The sequence below is a fragment of the Rhagoletis zephyria genome, unplaced genomic scaffold (genome assembly GCF_001687245.7).
Source record: "Rhagoletis zephyria isolate East Lansing unplaced genomic scaffold, Rhagoletis_zephyria_1.1 Rzeph_scaffold_00365, whole genome shotgun sequence".
NCBI lineage: Eukaryota > Metazoa > Arthropoda > Insecta > Diptera > Tephritidae > Rhagoletis > Rhagoletis zephyria.
Genome location: NW_016157449.1, coordinates 232,270 through 243,101, shown reverse-complemented (window position 1 = coordinate 243,101; position 10,832 = coordinate 232,270). Strand labels below are relative to the sequence as shown.

At 39.6% G+C, this 10,832-nt stretch overlaps 1 protein-coding gene and 1 long non-coding RNA gene across 3 annotated transcripts in view; one reads left to right on the top strand and one right to left on the bottom strand.

Annotated features, from left to right (window-relative positions):
* unc-5 (netrin receptor unc-5) overlaps positions 1-10,832 on the top strand; it is a 234,282-nt gene that overhangs the window by 18,816 nt on the left and 204,634 nt on the right. The window lies entirely within an intron of this gene.
* Positions 4,330-4,610, bottom strand: LOC108359248 (uncharacterized). Its single transcript, XR_001846896.1, has 3 exons — positions 4,581-4,610; positions 4,498-4,500; positions 4,330-4,437 (listed from the first exon to the last, which is right to left on the bottom strand). It is a non-coding gene; the product is annotated as an uncharacterized LOC108359248 (long non-coding RNA).

Sequence of the window (10,832 nt, the reverse complement as noted above, 5' to 3'; positions counted from 1 at the left end):
CCACAGAAGTGGCCACCCAAACAGACAGCTGCTTGCAGAGGAGCCCTCGCCTAGGCACGTCAGGAGGCATCTATATGAACTGACGGACGAAGTCCAGAGGTTCATTAAGCAACCTCTGGACCCGACAGCGTACAGACAGGCCCTGAACGGCATTCACAGGGACTCAGTCTCGAGTTATGTAGACTCTCGACCTGTGAATGCCGTTCTAGGCATACCACCCCCGGACATTGACGAGACAGAGCTTCATCTGCCTCGGGAGACACGCACTACACTTGCTCAACTTCGCTCCGGCTACTGCAGCAGGTTAAACTCCTACTTGAGTAGGCTGAATGAGGATGTGCCGAACGAATGTCCGGCATGCGGAGAGACCCCACATGACTCGAGTGGGCAATTCACAAGGTGTTGTGAAGTTATATTTTCCTAACAAAAGTTGTGTTAAAACACGACGGTTGTGAACACCTGTTACGATTATTTATTATATCTCAGCACTTAACCTCACATAACACCGAATAAACATAGGTTGCAGAGTTGTATCGTCATGTGTTATTTTTCTTCACAAAACAATAACAACATTTTTACAACTGTCATGAAATATCATGACTTAACGACAAACACGACAAATACGACACCTTGTGAATTGCCCAATTGTTATTATATATATGAGGGTGTGAAATAGCATATTTTTTAAGTGATGAAATCCGGCAAAAAAGCCATCAGCTTCAAGATAAAAAATGCCCACGCACAAATATTGCCTCTGATAAAATTTATGACAGGCAATAAAAATATGTGGAGAGGGGCTACTAAACTTATCATGTCATCTAGTCAGTGTCAGGCATTCGCCAAGACAAATGGGGAGGATAGTTCTATTTAATTCATTCTTGAATTACTTTAAATTTAATTATTGTTACCCCCTTCTTGAATTAAAATGTTGAGCGTCTGAGGTATATACCTACATACATACAGGGTTCTCTATGCTTTCTACAGACCCGTATGTAATATTTAAATTTAAAGAAATAAAAATTGAAAATTTAGGTAATTTATGACGTTATTAATAAATTTTTGTAAGAATCGTATCTAATCGTATCTAAATAAATCTACTTTTTCCAACAGTTTAACCCATCAACTATCACCAGAACAGGCTTTTTAAACCTTTGTTTAAAAAATGGCTTATAGATGGTTACAATTTCCACTAAAATATTGAACGCCAAAATTTTCTAAGGATAACCGAATGGAATGAATAATAAAACAAATTTTTACCAAAAAGGGGGAAGTTTAACCCTGTGTAGAAAACATTGCGATGCGATGAAGCAACACCTTCCTGGGGTTTGACCACCAATTATGAATGCTAACGTATTTTTCACACAGCCACTTAGTAATTGTATACGTCTGTGTGACCCCAGAATAAAATAACCTTCGAATGTAAAAATCAGCAAAAAAAAGGTTTTGCTTTTTATTAAGTCTATACGCGTAGTAGTTCCATCAAACGATATTTTTCAACGTGCATACACCATAAAAATTTTGTACAAAATTCCTAAAGCGCCGAACGCCGCCGCCGCCGCGCCAATATTTTCGTAACTCGGCGGCGTGTGAGAAATGACAAACAACGGCGGCGTCGGCGGCGTGGCTCGGCGGCGTAAACCTCTAGTATGTATTAATATAAAAAAAATATTTATTGGTGCAAAAATAGTGGGTAGGCCTGTGGCCAATGGTAAAGTTCTTTTACCACCTCTGCAAGATTGTAAGTTATGCTGAGTCCGCAAAAAGCTCCGGAAGCATTGTCCGGAGGATGCATTAGACCAGGCCAAGCATCGGTTATTTATTTAAGTAAAACGTGGGTAGGCACTGTGGCCAATGGTAAAGTTCATTTACCAACTCTGCATGGTTGTAAGCCATGCAGAGTCCGCAAAATGCTCCGGATGGTTGTCCGGAAGATGCATCAGACTAGGCCCGACCATACCTAGAACTGCCATCAAATTATAACTTAAGATAGTTTTATTACATGGCAGTTGAGAAGTCCTTCGGACATGCAGCAGTACATATCATGCATTTAGGCTCTTTTGTTAGGAAAAGAGTTTTACTTTCGTAAAAAATAATAAACATTAAATAAACTAAGGAAAAATAGCCTTGCTAAACTTTCGAGTACTAATTTATATTTTGGTCACTATGTATTCTTCGAATCGAAACACACACATTCAGGTTAGAAAATAATAACTGTTTACGGAGAGAATTACGATCATATACCAACATCACTTAAAACTCGTTAATAGGCATGTAAATTTAATGAGCTGTTAAGGCGTCAAAACATCGAATACGGGACAAATACAGGACATTAAAAGAAATACAGAACATTTGGCGTCCCGCATAATATAAATAAATTGCCAGGATAATGGGTCAAAAAAAGAGGACTGTCGCGATTAATATAGGACGGATGGTCACCGTAGGCATACCAACATTACGAATTTCGAAGATGGCCAACAAATTTCGAAATTACGATACGACAAGGCGGATTTCAGCATACCAATTTTACGATTCGTGGCAAAATCGAATCTACGACGGATTACAGCATAGGGGTGTTAATTTACTAAGGGCCGGTTACTCAATGTCTGGTTAACACTAATGGCCGGTTAAACATTGTTATCGACGTATTCGACTCCATTCATATAACAGGGAGGCGGTAACGTCGATAAAGATGTTTAACCAGAGATTAGTGTTAACCAGACATTGAGTAACCGGCCCTAAATCTGTGCAATAATTTAAGGTAAAAGTGCACTTTAGCGAAATCAGGCCAAAATTGATGAAAAAATTCAAGAGGGGTATCAATCTACGCGTTTTAATGCGAACAACAATAAAACACTTTCGCGAAATTCTGTATTTAATAGCAATATTCCGATGGTGAAAATCCGCACAACAATCTTGCGTAGTTAATATAAATAACATGGAGCAAAACTAGTGTTGCCACTCTATTAAAAATAAAATGGAAGTAAATTGCTGCTGCCACTCTATTAAAAAAGTTTTTGTGCGTCCAACTTCTTTTTTTCGTAGGCGGCCTTCGGCCGCGCTCAGGGATTATAACCCTCACAGCGTAGAATTCTCCTTTCTATGTTGCCAAAGAAAAGGGGCAGAACACCTGACTTTTCATAAAGCGGCCTCCATCCTCTTTCGTTTAGGGGTTGGGGGGCCATGCCCTCCCTACGCCCTTCCACCCCTAAATCGTTGTACAAATAGCTGAACATTCCCCAAATTTTTCTTAAATTAGGTCCAAATTTGAAAAAAAAAATTAGGGGTGTAGAGGAACTTTTTCGGAAAACGTTTGCTTATTTGTAAAACGATGTGGGAAAATTTGGTGAAAATCGACACGAAAAACCAAAAAAGAAAAAATTGGATCTCTAGAGGGGGTCTTTCTGTTTGTAAAGCTGAAGACCGCACCCCGCGCACTCTCACAGTTTTTAAGTAATTTGATGTTAAAGTTGCGGAATTCACCATATATGTTGAAGCAAATTTCCTCGATTTCATCATACAAAAGTGCTTGAAATAAATAAATGTAGGGTGGGCTTTAGTATTCAGCCGCACCTTTTGTTTTAAGAAAACCAGGTGGAATTAACAAATGAAACTTGGTCAGGATGTTAAGGGAGGTATCCTCTTAAACATGTATAACAAAAAAAATATAAACAATATGTTTATAAGTTATTTGTTGTTAAAATATCTTAAGTCGTTCCACTTGATTTTCTTATCAAAAATGCATTTGTCACATACTTTCATATACATATATAAATGCACTTAACGCTCTACCTAATAGTTTACACACATTCATTTTATTTTATCTTGTATATACCTAAATCACTTTAATCCAACTTATATTAACTTGTAAATTACATTAAATTGCAACCATATTTACAACTAGTCTGTGGAACTGCCAAACTACAATTTTACTTTCTCAAGTGAGAGTAAAATGAGAACAGATGCAGAAGTGCACGGGAACGAAAAAAGCACTATTTCAGTCGGTATGTTTACATGTCATTTGTACAACACTGATTTGGCTGAAATATCACTAACTATTTATTAAAATCTATACATATCAAAAGACTTCCTTGTTTACTTCCATTTTTTTTTACAAATATAAGGTTCTTTGCTTACATCGCTTTCTGTTTTTGTTTGCACATGCAAATCAGCTGATGGTTTGATACTTTTCATTCCCACGACAGCCGGTTCTACGTACCGGAATGACTCGGGTTTTACCCGACCAAGGGCTGTTATTTCGGCGATCTAACCCCGTTTAGGTCGGCGAAATCCACTACGTTGCTCGATTCTAGGGCTACATCTGCTCCGTACCCTTCTGCTCAGGGCTGGTATGGAGTCTCACCCAGGGCCAGTAATTTACACCTGCAGCGTATGCCAGAGACGGCTGCATACAAACTCCACCTCGGTCAGGTGCAATGCCTGTGACGGGTGGAGTCACCTCCGTAACTGCTCGGACCTATGTACGCACCGGCAATGGACCGCCTCCACGGCAAACCACCACCCGCCTGGGCAGCACACAATCAACACACCCACACCCCAACACAACACAGCAATAGACACACAAACAAACACAATAGCACCCACACACCGCCGCCGGCAACTCCTAGTCCCTCCGACAATCTGCTCTGTTTGTCAGTCCAGAATATACCGTAACGTGACATCAGTCAAGTGCAACTCTTGCCTCGGCTGGTGCCACTTTAGGGCGTGCTCAGGACTTCGCAACACGCGAGATTGGACGAGTGACTATGTGGGCCCCTGCTGTGCTGCCCCGTCGCATCCTTCCCCGCGACGCCGCCAACCACCACCACAAGGCAGCACCCCCTTCTGCAGCACGTCCAGCAGGGGGCCGGCAGGCAACACAACTCTTTAACACCACACATCACAATCGGTCTCCCAATGCACACAAAGGTGCTACAATTTAACTGTAACGGACTCCAGAGCAAGATCGAGGAGATAACTGTCTTTAAGGGAAGGCATGGAATATTAATAGCTGCGGTCCAAGAGACGAAGTTGCACGGCAATTCAACCCTGTTGAATTGCGCCGGATACAACGTGCACCGTCGAGATCGCGAGCGAGATAATGGTGGAGGTATCATTTATAATGGTTCACAAAAATTCAGTTTCATTACAACTTTGCAAAATTTGATTGCGTTTTTTCGACTTATATATAGACGGTTTCAAAAGTTGCAAAATTTCTATAAAAAAGTTAAGCGATTTTAACAATATTATAATCAAAAGAAAGGTAATCGGTTTACCTTTCTTTTGATATATATTAACAGTTGCAAATCCTTTACACTAGTTCACAAAAAATCTGTTTTGTTACAACTTTGCAAAATTTTACCACTTTTCCACTGCTCTTATATAGCTGTTTACAAAAGTTGCAAAGTTTTTATGAAAATGTAAAGCAATTTTAACGGTGTTATAACCAAAAGAAAGGTAATCGGTTTACCTTTATTTTGATATATATTAACAGTTGCAAATCATTTATGGTGGTTCAGAAAAATTAAGTTTTCTTACAACTTTGCAAAATTTGACAAGTTGGACCTACACTTTGAAGGTGCTCCTGGCGTTGAAGGTGCTGAGGGCGGAAGGTACTCATGGTGCTCCTGGCGATGAAGGAGCTGAGGGTAGAAGGTACTGGTGGTGCTCCTGGCGATGAAGAAGCTGAGGGCAGAAGGTTCTAATGGTGCTCCTGGCGATGAAGATGCAAGCGTTGAAGGTGCTCATAGTGAATCTGTAAACAAGCAAAAATATCAATTAAAATTTATAAACATATAAAAAGTCTCAATACATACCTTAAGAATGTGACTAAGTCGCTGCTGTTTTGCAATCTAAAAGAAGAAATTACATTATAATTAAATAAAATTGTTAAATACGTATTCTTACCTTCAAAATTTTCGTAGTGACATTTCTTCACAGTATGTATACTGTCATCAAAACTCTGATGTTTCTAACTTGCTCGCTCTAACGCATAGAATTCTTGTTAGAGTACGAATTCTTATCGGGTATGTAGCTCTAACAAAGGGACATTTTTTGACAGTTCGATCAAAAAATTTGTAAGTGTGTGGGTGAGATGACTAAAAAGTTGTGAATGTGTTTGTAAATAGATTGAATTTTAGGGGAAAGTGGTAAGCCGTGGCTGGCAGGGAAGTTACTTTTCGACTAGCTGCGAAGCAGACAAAAAATGGGAAAAATAATTCAAAAACTATGATTTCTATAGATTTTTGTACGGGCTATGCGATGGCACTATGTGTTTTCCAAAATTTTCCCATTTTCATGGGGAAAATTCTGAACGAAAATTTATTTGTAATTTTTCTGAATTATGGTTATTTTTAATATTGTTTTTAGTTATCTCAATCAAAATATCAAGTCTTTTTACGTATAAATCACTAATAAAAAAGGACTTTGTTTACTTTTCCGAGTTATAAAGCCTTTTAGAGCGCAGCGCGCTAATCTGCAAACCGTGCGAGTCATAACAATATTGTTATAACTTTGCAACTACTTGATGCTTAATTCTGAAACTTTCGCAAAAACTTCCCTAGATAGTCACCTACAACACTGTTTTAAAACAAAAAAAAATAAAAAATTTATTTCAAACTTTACAACACAACTTTTGCGTTTGAAAACAAACACGCTCTTAATTCTCATAAAAAAGTTATAAACCTGTAGTTTTATTTGTAGTGTGTATTAAGAAGTGGCGTTAAACTTAAGTTCTTTGGAATAGTTTGTAGTTTATTGTATGAAAATTTCAAATCGATCGATACACAAACGACTGAGACATTGCGAGTTTAAATGACAATTTTGTTAAAATTATTATCAAGAATCAGTTCAGCCCAAGGCGAATTAATATAAGGTGATAGCAGCAGTACAAAAACAAAAATTTACATGTATTATTGGAGTTATAAAAACTTTGGTTATGTAAGAGTTAAAAAAAATAGTAATTCGCGAATTTTCTGATTTCTGAAATTAAAAAATTATACAACAGGCATGCAAATCTTTAAGCGCTGTTATAAATTTTTTTTCTGAAATTTATTCGTGTTTCTTGCTGTGATCTTAAATTTTAGTCATGGTAAAGAAAATCTTAAGAAGTGAGTTGTTTGACATTTGGAGAAGTGTTGCTGAAACTTCTAAAAGACAACAAGGTGTCCGTGATTATGTGATTAGTAAATTGAAAGAAATATCTGATGAAAATGCTCGTTCCGAAGTAAATAAAGTAAATGACTTTAGATTCGTAATCAGCAACCCAGAAAACCCCCAGATACCCAGTTGCATAGAAATCTACCGATTTTTTTTAAATTTTCGTCCGCCATATTGGATCCGCCATTTTGAATTTTTGATAAATGACTTTAGATATGTAATCAGAGACCTAGAAAAGCCCCAGATACCCAGTTTCATAAAAATCTAGCGATTTTTTTTAATTTTCGTCCGCCATTTTGAATTTTTGATAAGTGACTTCATATTCGTAATCAGCGACCCAAAAATCCCCTAGGTAAGAAGTGGTGTAAACTTAGATGTTGTGCCTGTAGCTGAGTGCACAAAGATGATGGCTACAATTAGTTGCGGCCGAAAGTGTCCAAGTTCAAATCTCACTATGCAGAACATATAATTTAAAATTTTTATTTTCGTTTTTTTTTTTTAATTATGAAAATGTATCTGTGAAGTGCACAACGAAAAAAAAGTGGTTCGGTTACAGGTTACATGTTACTACTACAAGTACTAGTGAAAAGTTACGCAGAGGGAGTCAATTGTCACCTCCTAGGACAACTCCATGTTAAATGCGACAGTAGAAAGCATGGGTAGTAGGTTTGCTAGGTACCGGTATTCGACTCCCGAAAACTGGTGAATTCATTAGTTCTGTACTAGTACTTTCCGCTGCAGGGTAATTGGCACACTAAGACAATCACACTTTCAACACGCGTTTACTTGTGGTTGTGATCACATCTGCTCATATACACTTGTCGTTATTTGAATTGCACACCCTTTCAATCCTTAGTATTTACAGTTTTCCTTTTGTTTATTTAATATAAATTTTTTGTAAAAATATAGCATATTCTACGGGTAAATGCAATTTTAAATTTTTTTACAAATTAAAACTTAAAAGAAAATTTCTTTTCCATTTCTTGGGCAGCATTTTATATGATTTTTTCGGTTTTCTTGAGAGCTGGAAACAGTTCTTAAAAAAGGTCAACATAGGAGTGTGCCATCCTAATGACCTGCAGTGAATAAGTTAATAATATTTTTAGAAAAATTTCGGATATGCAGTTTTGTAGCGCATTCAATTATAGTGTAATAAAGTGCAAGTTTCAAGAGACTCTAAAAGTCTAAACAGACGACAGCGTTGATCCGGACTAACTCGGACTTAATCCGGATCAACTGTAGTTGATTCCCGAGTTGATCCGGATCAACGCTGCCGTCTGTTTATGCTTTAACATAGCACCGATTTTTTTAATTTTTTTGTTTTGTTTGTTTGTTGACGGTGCTGCGCATTTTATTCTATATACAAATTTTGTCGAGCATACTTTGTATGAGAGAAAATGCGCAGCACTATCACCAAAAATATTGTCAAAAATCACCGCTAATTTACAGACACTTGAAACTTGCACTTTATTGTACCCCTTTGTTGACATTTTTTTAACTCAGTATAAAGTTTTAAAATCGGATGTAATAAATATTAAATAAACAAAATTAAAAATGTAAATACTAAAGATTAAAACGTTGAGCTATTCAAATGACGAGGAGTGCATGTGGCATACGTTCGGGAGAATGGGCCCTTTTACTCCAGAGTGCGTGTGCAGTGGCTCTCATTGGTATACGTGTATTAGTAAGATTCGTTGCCCCCTTCATGTTTGCCCATGATGGAAAGTGCCCATGTCTGGAATAAACGATGAATAAGATAGGAAAATAACATCAAACTGGGTGCTGTCAGACTGGAATTTTGAATAATTAGAGCGGATTTTTAATTCGGAATTTTCATTTAGTAGAATTCTCCTTTCTGTGTTGCCGAAGGGATTATAGGGATTATAATCCTCACTATGTAGAATTCTCAATTCTGTGCAACCGAAGAAGGGTGGCTCAACACCTTTTGCAGAGAACACCTTTCTGCGTAGGCGGCCTTCGGGCGCACTTAGGGACTATAACCCTCACTACGTAGAATTCTTCTTTCTGTGTTGCCAACTGTGTTGCCAAAGAAGGGCTGGACACCTTTTGCAGAACACCTGTCTGCGTAGGCGGTCTTCGGCCGCAATTAGGGATTCTAACACTCACTAAGTAGAATTCTCCTTTCTGTGTTGCCTTCTTTGTATGTATTGTTTTTTACAGTACGGCAACACATCTTATGTGTCAGTTTGCAACCATGTGTTATTTAGTCAGTTCCAATAGCAGTCCTGTTTACAGGATTTAGTCAGAACTTACAGGAAGTCGTTCCTACTGACATAAAACCTGTAAGTGGGAACACTTTTGAGAGAGTAACTGAGCAACTGTTCTTAGCCAGAAGTTACAGAAGTTTGTCCGGAGTTTTTTTTTCCTGTAAGTTCATTGGTTGGGCACATCCTCATTGATTCTGCTCAGGTAAGAGTGTAGCCCGCTGCAATAGCCAGAGCGAAGTTGGGCTATTGTAGTGCGGGTCTCCCGAGGCAGGCAAAGTTCTGTCCCATCCACGTCCAGTGGTTGTGTGCCTAGAACGGCATTCACAGGGTGGCAGTCTACATAACTCGAGGCTGATGCCCTGTGAATGCCGTTCAAGGCCTATCGTTAGGTTGACGGGTCCAGAGGTTGTTTAATAAACCTCTGGACTTCGTCCGCCAGTTCGTAAAGATGCCTCCTGACGTGTCTTGGGGAGGGCTCTTCTGCAAGCAGCTGTCTGCTTGGATGGCCACGTCTGTGGCTCCCCGCAAGGAACTGCTCGCAGAGCATTAGTATGCTCCTTGACTGGGAGCATCTGGGCCTCGTCATGTAGGTGGTTTTGGGGCGTCATCATGAGGCATCCCGTCGCTGTCCTAAGCGCCGTATTTTGTCCCGTCTGTAGCTTCATCCACTGCGTCCTGCTAGTCCCCGGCGACCACACGGGCGCTGCATAGTTTAGAACCGGCCGGCCAATTGCCTTGTATGTTGCCAACAACGTTTCTTTATCTTTGCCCCAAGTGCTGCCGGCCAGCGACTTGAGGCCATTGTTGCGGCTCTGTATTTTGTTGACAATTGCGGTTGTATGCACCGAGAAGGAGAGCAAACCGTCGAAGGTAACTCCGAGGATTTTCGGGTTATTCACCGTCGGTATTGTTACGCCATCGACGTGAATACCCAGTTGCAGTCTGACCTCCTTCATCCAGGTGGTGAATAGTGTTGCCGAGGATTTCGCAGCGGATAGGGCAAGGCTCCTTGCAGTGAAGAAGCGAGAAAGTTCGGCGAGATAACCGTTTACTTTCGAGCACAAGTCATCAATTCCATTCCCAGACGCCATGATCGAACAATCGTCAGCATAGGAGACAATATTGACACCCTCTGGTGGTTGAGGAAGCTTTGAAATGTAATAAATAAACAGTAGTGGAGACAAGACACCGCCCTGTGGTGCCCCCTGATTAATTTTACGTGGCTTGCTAGTTTTGTCTCTGAAAATTACTGACGAGTGTCGACCACTCAGGTAATTCCCCGACCACCGTTTGAGTCCCTGTGGGAGTGAGGAGGCTTCTATGTCTTCTAGTAGCGTTGAATGACTGACAGTGTCGAACGCCTTGGACAGGTCCAACGCTACTAGAATAGTTCTCCCACAGGGGCGGTTTGGGTTAAGGCCACGAGTTATCTGAGTGTTTATGGCCTTA